We start from the raw sequence: 11,443 nt of genomic DNA, 5'->3' as shown, positions 1-11,443 counted from the left end.
ATTAATGGTAATAATTATAATGATTAAGCTAATGGATAATCTGTTTGATGTGTATTGTGTACTGTATGTGCATGAATGTACTAGCTTGGAAAATTGACAATTAATTTAATTCCAATTGATGTTTTAAGATAAATAAATTTTCCACATTGTACATGGATTGATTGGACTGGAATTGGACTGGGGTCGACTTCGAGCCCGAGTCCTATTTTTTGACAGAGCTTTTAATGTTCAATTCTGAGCCGAGTCCGAGTCCAGCAAAAAGTGGACTTGAGTCAGAGTCCAGACTTGAAAGCTACATCACTGCTAAATATACTAAAGTACCGGGTATGTTGAAATTAGTATTGCACAGTCTGGGTGTCCGTACATAGACATATAGTTTTTGTCACTTGCATCCCAAAATATGCCACATTTAGGCTAGATTCACCATGACCACCAATATTTAATGTCTTTTTGTACATGTTTAATTTATTTATTTATACTCATACCCATAATTGGACCCATACAAGTCGAAATTTCCATACCCGTACCCATGGCCCGTACCGTACCCATACTGGGACCAGTACCCGTACCCGTACTCGAGTCCCAATTTCCGTACCCGTACCCGTACTCGTACCCGTGGCTTCGGACCCGTACCCGTACCCGTACTCATACCCTAATTTGACTTTGGACCCGTACCCGTACCCGTACTCATAGACTGGGACCCGTACCCGTACCCGTACCCATGACCTGGGACCCGTACCCGTACCTGTACCCATGGCTTGGGACCCGTACCCGTACCCGTACTCATGGTCCGGGACCCGTACCCGTACCCGTACTCATGACGGGTCCCAATACTACAAGTCTGAGAGGAACCTACCATTTTTCTTGTATACACGTTCGATGTTTTTATCAATTACATAAAAAATCCATTTTAGACCCCAAATGTTTCTTCAGGAAATAAAAGATTAGATTACCATAAAAACGAAACAGTGATCTTTTGCCGGGTCTAATGTTATTTATACATAGGATTTTCAACGTTTTTTCTATCCTTATTCTTGGTCAATTAAAAAAATATTTTGGCGTATAGAAAATTGAAATAAAATTCTCTGCCTCATAAACGACATCAAATGTGCCACAATTGGGTATCACGAATCGTTAAATATGATGTGCAGTTAATATTCATATTTTCTTTTATACAGAGGATGCTTCAGTTTTGACAGGAAAAATATTTTCTTGAAAACCCTCTCACTCGGTTATTTTAAAAAGGTAACCACGCTTCCCTAGAATGTGCAATAAATTAGCATTAAAATTTTTCTTATTCTAACAGCAAGCGTTTCTAGAATGTATTTTGGCGAAATGTGGTGTAGATGAGGTCCGACCAATTGCCTACGACCTTGTGTGCGATCATGTGTAACAGGCAATTCCCGATAATAATAGAGATTCCCTGACATGATATACCACTTTATATGGACGCGTGAATTTGTGCGACCAGGCGTGACTAGCTCAAGATACTCTCTCGCTAAAATACAGGTTTACATTTTACTATCTTACATTGCTGTATTTCAGCTGATCGCCATAGGTAGAAAACCTGGGTTTTTTTCTGAGAACAATACAAACACGTAATCTTTTCATGACTTCAGGGACGCGACCTCGATGCCCATCATTTTTATTCACCATGTCCATTGAAGTGAGAGAGAATTGAATTGATGCGTGTTCATCACAACAGAAATTAACATGAATAGACTCGTGTCTGGGCGTGACAGGCAATTCCCGATAGTATAGGTAGGCGGCTGACACTGAAAAATTTGCATGGAAAATTGACCCGTCTCCTCCGCAGCCAATTTGGTTCCGCTCCATCGAAATCAAGCTGGTCACGGAGGAGACTACCCTCCTTGTGTTTGTTCATTTGTGTATGGAGAGCCCTTTTGGAGTCCGGAATGACTTAGGCTACGCTCTCAGCTAGAGTCCGACGCTGCATTGCACTAGAAATACTTTTTCTGTGAAATCGCTATAGAGCCAACCGGGAGCACGTATTCGTTTTGAAAATATAGCATTAAAATTAGTATCACCCTTGTGGCCCCCGTGCAGTGGAAAACCTTAATTCTTTCATTAAAAGGAAATGAAAATAAAAACAAAACACGCATCTACTGTGCACCAATAAAATTGGCACAGCAATTTGTCTCAAATATGAATGAATTTTAAGAAACATACGGGGTATGATGAACATTGACCTGACGCCATGATAGTAGGATCTATTAGTCGTTTTATATACAATGTATATACCGTATTGTCATAATACCAATATTTGTCATTATATATAATGAGTAATATTTAGCAACGTAAATGTGCAGTGGCATATGCACAAACGAATACTGATCTTTATGATATTCAGGTTTTTGTACATCACATATAACATGTCACATAGGAGGTCATACGTGTTGACCTTCATCTATTGTATTTGTTCATGTGTATGGAGAGGATTAGCGCCATTAAACGCCATTAAAACTCCATCAGTATTAGGGCGTAGTTCAGTGAACTCGCCGGATTGCTATTCCAAGTACTTTGATAATACAGATAATATGTATTAATGGGTCGAGGCGATTGCATTGAAAAACCTAATAAATTATTCATAACAGTTACGTAATCAATCGATAGTGCGGACACTTTTCATTTGCAAACCACCAAAATTCGTGATCTTTTAGCGTTGGAAAAGAAACCACGTGAATAGAGTGCCCTCTCAAGAATATCAACTCTCTGGTATAGGCCTAATAATTTCCATGGCCGTAGCTTATTGCGGAGATATAGAACTAGATATGCTCAACAACTACGACTTTCGAATTTTCGATATAGGCCTACGCAGCTTGTCATCTTTTTATATGTAGGCCTAGTACATTATTATAGCTTGGTAAGTTTTTGTGAGTATGACTATCTGTAAATACACTTCTAGTGCCCGTTTCTATTCATCGTTATGTATTCTTCTCCCGTGCATTATTTTCGCGAACTACCCTTCACAGCCCAAATTATATAAACCTGCACGCTAAACAATGCATTATCTAAAACCTGCACGCTAAACAATAGATTCTAGATAATACGTGCACGCTCAAATACTAGAAATACTACTTTCACATAACCATAAAGTAGAGTTAGGTGGCGCTTTAGACACAGAGATCACATAACTATATAATTGTCTGTTCGATATATATACCAACAAAAAGTACGAATATACATTCTGTGGTGTTAAAATGGTATAGTTACAAACGGTGTTCTATAATAGTGTACAATTACCGAATAAGGTGCAACTCGCTAGACTTGAGTCCAGTCCTCGTTTACGGAGTTTAGGATTAGGGTTTAGGGTTGGGATAGGGCAGTCTTGTAATAAGACTAGTAGAGTTGCACCCTTGCAAATATCATTGTCATAAATTATGATTAATGACCTCAAATAAATCAAACATCAAATGAGAATAATCGAGCTTCTATTAATTAAAAAGGGCCAAAAACAGGTGGATCATAATTATACAAGATGACACCATTGCAAAATATTCAGCATTTTACAAATGAAATACATGTAGGCCTATATCTAAAATAACAAAGCCGGGCCCGGGAAACACACACTAGCGCATAATATCATGATCATGCTTTATAATACCATAGGCCTTCAAACACATGTGTTTGAAGGCCTATGATAATACTGAACAAATTGTTAAATCCCAATGTCGTGTGTTTTAATATAAGTAGTTCAAATTCCATAAAGTCCAGTTGATATTCACCGTAGTACTAGTCTGACATCTAAATCGATCGTTTCCAACTGGTTCAGTGCTCTCTGTGTTCGAAACCACGATATTAAATGATCACAACATAAAGTCAAGTCAATGCGTGAATAAGTTACCTAAGTATGACGTATGGCGCAATCGATACCATTGATTACAGGGATTGATTTTCTTTACCAGTTAAATGCTACGTAGCTGGTCAATGTCCTGACGGTGTTTTTAAAATGTAAGATATTTTCCCTAATATTAAAACTAATATAATGAATGCAGCAATTAATATTGCCTATTGTTTTAATAGGCCTACACTCAAAGTGTATGACGGATAATGTACTCGTGCAAATGCATTCGTCAAGATAATTGCACTTGCCATGGAGTTATTGCATTTAGCTTTCGAGCCTATCGGCTCTCAAGCTAAATGCAATAACTCCACGGCGCGTGCGATTATCTTGACGAATGCATTGCACTCAGTTCATTATCCTTATCATATACGTCTAGCCCTTTAATATTCATAGATTATCCATTGTATTTCTTTTGTTCAAGGTTCGTTGCCTTGCCTCGACCATTAATACCTTATATGGAGGTAGCTACAATCAACGAAATATGTCTTGGAACGCTTGCGTGTGAATAACGGAAAACTCTCACCCCCTCTCCCCCGTTCAATGTTGAGAAATACCAATGTCTTCAGCGGTTTCCCAATGTGTTCCAACATTGATTGATGGGGAGAGGGGAAGGGTAAATCATTGTTGTAGATGTCATGCTTGTTTCCAGGCAAAATATACGTCATTTCCATGATCATATAAAAATCTGCACGGGATTTCGGCAGAGTGTACCAAGCGTTCCAAGGACTTTTTTCGTAGATTGTCTCTGCCGAATGCAAAATATTTCATCTAAATTTCGTTTTTGTCTCATAACTCAAAAACGGAATGTCGTATGAGCTTCACATTACACACGATTTGAGAGTGGATTATATGCTTTGGAATCATAACAAAATTGTTGATAAAGAAATTGGTTTATTTAGGAAGTGGTCACTTTAATCACCCCCTATGCTAAAATACACACATTTCGCAATTATAGCTTGAAAATGCTCTAAAATGTCGTCTTTGTCCTATAACTCAAAAACAGAATGTTGTATGAGCTTCATATTGCACAGGATTTGGAAGCAGACCATGTACTTAGGAATCATAATACAATTGTTGATAAAGAAATTGGTTGGTTCAGGGAGTGGACACTGAAACACCCCATACCCTAACATACACGCATTTAATGAATTTTTTATGCTATATCTCAAAACCGAGAAATCGTATCACGGCTCTAAGCTGCATGATTCCGAGTTGTTTAATTTATTTTTAAAATTAATATTTAAAGTTCACCTTCATAGCACTTGTCAGATAGGTGAACGAGCGTTAGAAAACAGAAAAATGAGTTTTAATTAGATACTAAAACCGCATGTACGTTAAGATTGTAAGGAAGTAAATAATAAACTACGACTATCTTCAGTAGATCGCATTAACTTGTTTTTGACATGATGTAACAACTATCTTCAGCAGATTTGTGCTTCACATTTTTGTGTATGGGGTGTGTGTATAATGTGGGGGGTGTGTGCGTGCGAGGTGTTGGGCGTGGGATGTATGTGGGGTAGGGTGGAGGAGTTTGTAGAACTATTATAAGATCACATTTAAATCGGAAAGTATTTCATTTGGGGGCTTTTGGGAAGGAAAGAAAGAAATAATTAAATTAATTAATCAAACATAGAGAAAGAAAGGAAGAAAGAACTAGAAGGCTATATATTTGTACACAAATACGGCTATACCCGCATGTTATCGGTTTACACAAACTTACAGTCCTTATTTGCTGAGGACTTATTGTCAGTCTCTAATTCACAGTGAAGCTATGCAATTTGATAGATTGAAATTCACAATATGCAATTTGATTAGGGAAAGCTATTCCAGAGGGAGTATGTAAATTAAATCGAACAGCCATTTCAGAGGGAGTATGTAAATTAAATAGAACAGCTATTTTGGGATCATTTCAGAGGGAGTATGTAAATTAAATGGAACAGCCAAAGGTATGTAAATTGAATGGAACAGCCTTAACGCTTCACACATGGTATTTCCAATTATCATCATCTATAATTATTATAGGCCTAATACGCTATTGAAATTCACAATATGCAATTTGATTAGGGGAAAGCTATTCCAGAGGGAGTATGTAAATTAAATGGAACAGTCATTTCAGAGGGAGTATGTAAATTAAATAGAGCAGCCTATTTTGTGGCCATTTCAGAGGGAGTATGTAAATTAAATAGAACAGCCAATGGGTATGTAATTTAACTGGTACAGCCTTAACGTTTCTGTCATCTATATTATTATAATTACGCTATTGTCTGTGAATGGGGTGGGGTGGGTGTTATTAACAATATAATTCGCAGGTGCAATCTGTGTACAAACTCCGAGCACTGAAGCTGCTTTATTTGATGATAAACGGACGGCCCTTTTTTAACATTTGGGGCCCTGGCCCATAATATTTGACTTATGAGGCTGTACACATGTTGAAGTATAATTCTCAAGTGCTATCAGTAGACTCAAGCTGGGCACTGTAGCTGCTTTATTTCCTGAGTAACGGCTGGCCCTATGTTTTAGCGTTTGGGGCCCTGGGCCCATACTATGTGACATATGGGGCTCATATGTACATAAAACAATATAATTCTCAGGTGCAGTCTGTGTACAAACTATGAGCTCTGAAGCAGCTTTATTTGATGAAAAACGGCCGGGCCTTTGCTTTAACATTTGGGGCCCCTGGGCCCATAATATTTGACTTATGGGGCTCATGTGCATATGTTGAAATATAATTCTCAAGTGCTATCAGCAGACTCAAGCTGGGCATTGTAGCTGCTTTCTTTACTGAGTAACGGCTGGCCCTATGTTTTAGAGTTTGGGGCCCTGGGGCCCATATTATGTGACACATGGGGTTCATATATACGTATAACAATATAATGCTGAAGACCTATTAGTGTACCAAATCTAAACCCTGTAGCTACTTTATTTGCTGAGAAACGACCGGCCCTTTGTTTTAACATTTGGGCCTCTGGGGCCCCTAGTCTTAAACATCTGGGGCCAAAATGGGCAGAAGACACATTACAACTTAGGGCCCATACATGTGCCACATATGAGCCCTAGTGCCCTTGTAGTTTTATAGCTGGCCTTGTTAATCTGTTGCCCCTTCTTTTAACATTTGGGACCCTGGGGCCCATAATATATGACATATGGGACTCATGTATACTTGTATATATAGAGTACCCCTGGAGCTATCAGTGTACCAACTCAGGGCCCTGAGGCTGCTTCATTTGATGAGAAACAGCATGCTTGGTATTTTTACATTTGGGCCCCTGGGGCCCGTGACCTTTGACCTCTGGTGCCAAGATGTGCAAAGGATAAATCTACGGGGTAGGGCCCATAAGTGTATCACATATGGGCCCTGGGGCCCTTATAGTTTTAGCACTAGCCTTGTCAATCTGTTGCCCTTTTTTTTTTTTAACATTTGGGGCCCTGGGGCCCATAATATATGACATATGGGGCTCATGTATACTTGTATATATAGAGTACCCCTGGGGCTATCAGTGTACCAACTCAGGGCCATGAGGCTGCTTCATTTGATGAGAAACGGCATGCTTTGTATTTTTACATTTGGGCCCCTGGGGCCCGTGACCTTTGACCTCTGGGGCCAAGATGGGCAAAGGATAAATCTATGGGGTAGGGCCCATAAGTGTACCACATATGGGCCCTGTGGCCCTTGTAGTTTTAGCGCTAGCCTTGACAGAATGTTGTGTTTGATGGAGGAGGAGAAGGAGAAGGAGAACTAGAAACCACAGTTGTGTTTGACCAAACACGAATATCTATGCCCGTGGCCCACACTCTCTCTAACACCCCACCAGACCATCAATCTCTTATACTCCACCAGACACTCACTCGCTCTAAAACACCACCAGACTGGACCACACTCTCTCTAATACCCCACCAGACCCTCACTCTCTCTTATACTCCACCAGACACTCACTCGCTCTAAAACACCATCAGGCTGACCCAAACTCTCTCTAATGCCCCACCAGACTCCCACTCTCTCTTATACTCCACCAGACACTCACACGCTCTAAAACACCAACAGGCTGACCCATACTCTCTCTAATACCCCACTAAGCCTTCACTCTCTCTTATACTCCACTATACACTCACTCTCTCTAAAACACCACCAGGCTGACCCATACTCTCTCTAATACCCTACGAAGCCTTCACTCTCTCTTATACCTCATCAGACCATCAATCTCTCTAAAACACCACCAGACTGGACCACATTCTCTCTAATACCCCACCAGACCCTCTCTCTTATACGCCACCAGACACTCACTCGCTCTAAAACACCACCAGGCTGACCCAAACTCTCTATAATACCCCACCAAGCCATCTCTCTCTTATACTCCACCAGACACTCACTAGCTCTAAAACACCACCAGACTGGCACACACTCTTTCTAATACCCCACCAGACCCTCACTCTCTTATACGCCACCAGACACTCACTCGCTCTAAAACACCACCAGGCTGACCCAAACTCTCTCTAATACCCCACCCAGCCATCACTCTCTCTTATACTCCACCAGACACTCACTCGCTCTAAAACACCAACAGGCTGACCCATACTCTCTTTAATACCCCACCAAGCTTTCACTCTCTCTTATACTCCACCAGACACTCACTCGCTCTAAAACACCAACAGGCTGACCCATACTCTCTCTAATACCCCACCAAGCCTTCACTCTCTCTTATACTCCACCAGACACTCACTCGCTCTAAAACACCACCAGGCTGACCCCAACTCTCTAATACCCCACCCAGCCATCACTCGCTCTTATACTCCACCAGACACTCACTAGCTCTAAAATACCCCCAGATTGGCGCACACTCTCTCTAATACCTCACCAGACCCTCACTCTCTCTTATAATCCACCAGACACTCTCTCGCTCTAAAACACCACCAGGCTGGCCCAAACTCTCTCTAATACCCCACCAAGCCATCACTCTCTCTTATACTCCATCAGACCATCACTCTCTCTGAAACACCACCAGACTGGAGAATACCCCTTTAATCCCAAAACATTGTGTCCCTTTAAGCGGTTAACCTCTTAACCCCATTGTACGTCTTGACGTATATTTGAAGCCTTCATCATTGCAAATACAGGTAGCTACCAAAATGCTACCTATTGCGATACACTGTGTTAACCGGTCGTACCTATTTTGCTTTTAAAAGCATATGAACTTTGACCTCTGGGGTTGCGGCTAGCATAGCATACTTCTAGGGTCATAGGCCATCATTGTACCAAGTATGAACCCTGAGGGCGCTATAGTAGTTGAGCTAGAGCTGTTTGAAATTTTACACATATTGCCCCCTGTAGCCCATGACCTTTGACCTTTGGGGTCGGGGGTACCCTAGGATGTATCTAGGGGTCATGGGCCATCATTGTACCAAGTATGGGCCCAGGGGCTACTTTAGTTCCTGAGCTAGAGGGGTGCAAAGGACTGATCTTGAGAAGGAGAAGAAGAAGGAGAAGCCGAAGACTAAACACAACAAATACAATATCTATGCCCCGTTACACGGGCATACACGGGCATAGATAACGGGCATAGATAAGAAACCATAGAATGGCAATATACCCGTTCATGCTTCGCATGCGGGTATAAAGACAGAAAAAATAAATCAAAAATGTATACTTCATGTATTTATGATAAACAAATATTTTCACCGGGTTCACCGTCGCAAATAATAAATGAAACAGAAAAAGTAATACCGCCTGGGAATCGAACCCAGGACCTCATTTTTACAAGACCTATGCCTTAACCACCTAGCCACGTGAGCTTCGTGATTAAGCTGCTTGCAATTTGAACCTATAAGCGGTCACTTCAATCCTTTTCCACGTTCATGTTTTTATTTATTTCAAATGTCTTTCGTTCATTCATTCATTCATTCATTCATTCATTCATTCATTCATTCATTCATTCATTCATTCATTTTTCTTTCCTTCTTTCTTTCTTTTTCCTTTTTCTTTTTTCTTTCTTTCTTTCTTTTCTTTTCTTTCTTTCTTTCTTTCTTTCTTTCTTTCTTTCTTTCTTTCTTTCTTTCTTTCTTTCTTTCTTTCTTTCTTTCTTTCTTTCTTTCTTTCTTTCTTTCTTTCTTTCTTTCTTTCTTTCTTTCTTTCTTTCTTTCTTTCTTTCTTTAGTTATTTTTAATACAAAGAAAGAAAAAAGAAGCATAGAAAATAATGAATGCATAATTTAGCAATGATTCACGCAATTAAAACACGAATAGTCAAAGGGTGTAAAGTGTAAACCCATAATGGTAAACTGCTACATTGAATAACGTGCATACTGAGCAGTTTACCCTGCATTGATATTAATATATACGTATAGACGAATCCAACGAGCCAAGTCATGGTCAGGATTTGGTCGGCCATCTTTGGTTTCCCGCTAGCACCAACCTGGTGTTTTGAGCACCCGATTGTGCAAATAAAAGCCGCCTAACTCGTAGAGAAGATGCAAAGACGAGGAGGGTTAATAGAATAATATATACAATAGAGGTAATCCTGTCGCATTTATTCATACATAGTCCTTTTGTTCATCCATTTGTACATCTATGAATAGATGCGACGGGATTACCTGCGGAATTATCTCTATTGTATTATTCTATTAACCCTCTTCTGCTCTTCGACCTTTTCTAGCCCTCGTTTCATCTTTTCTGTTTCGGGAGCTCTATTGTTCAGAAACGAAAACGGAAGGGATTAAGTAGGATGGTGTGTAAGTTGACTTCATTGTTACGTTTGGGGCATCCCGGGGGGTCACCACATACCAAAGTGGTATGCATGCTCGTCCCCAAAAACGGCGAAAAAGGGTTGATTTTTGGCCTTGTGGCGGCGTCGCCGTTTTTAGAAAAAAGGGTGCTTTTCAGGTAAAGTTTCGACGTTTAGGGTATATTTTTCAACTTCAGTGGGTTTGTTTTAGAATTTACGCCATTTAGGGGTCCATTTTAGTTTCTTACGCCGAATTATATGCCATATTTTAGGGTAAGATTTACAGAGTCTTACGCCAATAAGGGGTGAAATCTTTCCACACTGATTACGCCATTTAGGGTCCATTTTTGAGGTGCTGGGACGAGCATGCATACCACTTTGGTATGCAGTGATCCCCAGGGGGCATCATGCTTCTCATTTGAAGAGGTAATAATAGGTGCTGTTCGTCCCCTCTCTTCTCTCGATCTCCTCTCCACTCCTCTCCTCTCCTCTCATCTCCCCCTCTCTTCTCTCGATCTCCTCTCCTCTCCTCCACCAGATCATCCCCACTCTCTCAAATATTATACATTTAAAATAGATTTGAGTCTGGCAATTTTGCCTGAAGCAATTATCAGATTACCAATTCCAATGAAAGAAATCCTTTTAGTTTCACTTCAACGCACTTCTCTGGTGTTGCATATTACCAAGTTTTAAGGTGTATTTGGGACGAAAATAATTCCCCGTTTAATCGCTACATAATATGACCGATTTTTGCGCGATTGCACGCCGAACAAGTATACGTAATTCTTGGCAACACTGATTATTATGGATTAATTTATATCAATCATGTTAATGTATATTTCTACGCTGGGCTATTTTCACAA

The 11,443-nt window shown here is 40.3% G+C and overlaps 1 protein-coding gene across 1 annotated transcript in view; it reads left to right on the top strand.

The window, feature by feature from the left end:
- The first annotated feature begins 1,671 nt into the window (after positions 1-1,671).
- Positions 1,672-11,443, top strand: part of LOC140140443 (uncharacterized) — a 35,240-nt gene continuing 25,468 nt past the window's right edge. The window contains exons 1-2 of the mRNA XM_072162203.1: positions 1,672-1,761; positions 2,743-2,884. The gene's annotated coding sequence lies outside the window, so the exon portion shown is untranslated. The remainder of the gene's footprint in view (positions 1,762-2,742; positions 2,885-11,443) is intronic.

This window comes from Amphiura filiformis, chromosome 19, assembly GCF_039555335.1.
Source record: "Amphiura filiformis chromosome 19, Afil_fr2py, whole genome shotgun sequence".
NCBI classification, from domain to species: Eukaryota; Metazoa; Echinodermata; class Ophiuroidea; order Amphilepidida; family Amphiuridae; genus Amphiura; species Amphiura filiformis.
The sequence above is the reverse complement of the archived record's forward strand: the minus strand, read 5'-3'. Positions and strand labels throughout refer to the sequence as shown.